Genomic DNA, 2,864 nt, shown 5'->3' with positions numbered 1-2,864 from the left:
CATGATGCAAATAAATTTGTGATCCATATATGTCTGGGGAATTTATTTAAAAAAATTAATGCACCTGATATTCATTCTTTTTCTCTGATATATAAGATCGACAGAGTCTATGAATAATACACAATGGAAGGATTAATACTGTGATAGGCATATTGACAAAATATTTATTGATGTAATTTTGTAAATTCACATTAAATGATTGAATTTGAAAATAAAAGTTGGCAGAAGGAAAGGCAAGATACATTCTCAATGATATACTAGAGCACTCCTACTACAATGGCCGAAATAAAAGAGACTGATAATTCCAAGTGTTAGTGAGAATGTGAGCAAAGGGAACTTATAATCACTTTGAAAAACTGTTTGAAAATTTATTCAAAGTGAAATATTAAATTACTATATAATTGGCCATTCCACTGATAGGTATTCATTCAAGAGAATTAAAGATACATGTCCAAAGACTTTTACATGAATGTTCATAGCAGCTTCATTCTAAATAACTCAAAACTAAAGAACCAATGTCTATCCACAGGTATTTTCATACAACAAAATATTACTTAGCAATAAGCAAAAAGAACACCAACACACACAACAACACAGGTAAATCTCAACATCATTATGTTGAGTGAAAAGACAGACACAAAGAATACACATTCATACTATGTGAGTTAATTAATTTAAAATTCTATGAAAGGTAAAGTAATCTACAGTGACTAAAGGCTGACTTGTGCTATCTTTGGGCCAGGAGTGCAGAGATGCATGAATTGCAAAGGAGCTCAAGGAAACTTTGGGAACTGAGGAAATGTTCTGTATCTTGACAGCAGTAGTGATTTCATGATTGTATAAGTCTGTATTCATAAAACTGTATACTTTAAATGGATACAGTTTTATGTATGTAATTTTTACCAAAATAAATTTGATAAGACATAGGTTAGGTGAACATAAATCAGGGTTATCTTCAAGCTTATTCAAGAAGCCTGAATGGAGAATGCCTAGATTGTAGTAGAAAGTGCCAGAAATTGAGTGGCTAACCAGAGGCTATGCATCACCTGGGTCAAAGAAGAACAGCTAAGATATTTTTAGAAATCTACAGGTGTGAGAGAGAGTATCGGCTTTGATAATGTCTATCATATAGACAAGCAATGCCAGTTCACAATAAGAGTGAAAAAAATCCTTTACTTCTTATTTTTCTGTGCTTTCCCAGGATGACTCAGAAGCTCATATATCCAGCAAATGTTTGAAGAAAATGGGAGGACCTGGCAGCTACTAAAGGGAAGAATCTATCAGTGTCCCTCTTCCCCATGAATGTTTCTTACCTAAAAGAAGCACGTGTTAGGAGAAAGTCATCATGTGAGTGAAGAATAAAGAATCTGGACTCAGAACCTAGTTGAACACTTAACGACTCAACCTCTACCGCTATCTAATTGAACTGTGTAAGTGACTCCAATTGAACAGCCATACTGTCAAGCCAACTATGAAAGTTAATAATAAATTGCTTTAGATTTTTTTCTTTTCTTGGGAAGAAAAAGAAATTTTATAAATGGAACAGAATTTCTTACCAGAAAGAGGGGTATTTCCATCACAAAAACCTAAAATATGTAGCATTACCATTGGGATCTTGTTAAGAGCTTAGGCCAAAAGGCCCTCAAGAGGAGTATTTGTTAGAGATCAAATGTCAGTAAGAAAACTTATTTAGAGTATGGGGGAAAAGAATATATACGTAGTGGCAGGAAATTTGGCAAACTCTGGAAAACAGAAATATACTAAATGAATGAGTGACTTTAGTTAAGGACATTTCCACTCGGTATATTAAAAGTACCAATGGATTTCTCTTAGCTGTGTACGGCAAGGTATTGCTAGATAGAGATGAACTCAAGAAGGATCTGCTCGGTTTCCAGTCACACCTAGAGGAAACAATCTGAGTCAAAACTCAGTGAGTTCAAAACTTAATCTGTTTCTTATCCCTAGCTTCTCCTGGAAGAAAGAATCTCAATTTAAGAAATGACTTCAGCCTGAAGACCTTTTGTTAATACTTCAAATTTGTTTTATGGCAGTGCCTACCAAATCTTCAAAATAAGACAAAAACATTTTTAAGAATCTTAAGGACATTGTCCCACAGCACCCTAATTCTCAGCTCAAGGTAGAGAGAGATCTGTCCTCTGAAAAAATTTCTGGTTATGTCTAAGTGAGTGAATTAAAATGTAATGTACAGAAGACCCAAGAAACATTAAAAGAATTATACTAGCTTGGTCTGAAAGTGACAGAGACAGTTTAGAATAAAAGGAGGCCCTTCAGGCCCTAGAAATTCTACAACCAGAAAATAGGATAGGAAAGCTACTCAGCAGCAAACACCTTTACTATTTTATAGAAAAGGAAGAAAGACTCAGATAGATGATGGAGCCCAGAGCCCAGTAGGGGCATCCAAGAGCCACAGGAACCATTGCCAAGGAATGAGGCTATGTCTTAATCAAAAAACCTGTAGTAAGGACAAGACAAGATTTTAGCAATGTTATGGACTAGTAAGGTATGTGTGGTCCCTGTTATCTTCATATCTTCATTTTTGAATGGAAGTGTCTATTGAAGTTTTCCTATTGAACCTTACAATTGCATGTTGTGTGGGGAAGGCAGACAGCATTATTTCAGTTTTCAGATCATGAGAAGTCATATACAAGGAATTGTGCCTGAGAAACTGCACTAGAATTGTTTAACATACACTTGGACCTATTTAGACAAGTTCCCAGACTAGAATCTGATGACTTAATAGGATGAGACTTTGTGATGTTATGGGAGAGGCTGAATGCATTTTGAAAGAAGGAGGAATGTAAATAATTTGTGGCCAGGGTAGCTGAAAATTCTTCACTGTCCTT

Source organism: Pteropus vampyrus, unplaced genomic scaffold (assembly GCF_000151845.1).
Source record: "Pteropus vampyrus isolate Shadow unplaced genomic scaffold, Pvam_2.0 Scaffold155, whole genome shotgun sequence".
NCBI classification, from domain to species: domain Eukaryota; kingdom Metazoa; phylum Chordata; class Mammalia; order Chiroptera; family Pteropodidae; genus Pteropus; species Pteropus vampyrus.
The sequence above is the reverse complement of the archived record's forward strand: the minus strand, read 5'-3'. Positions refer to the sequence as shown.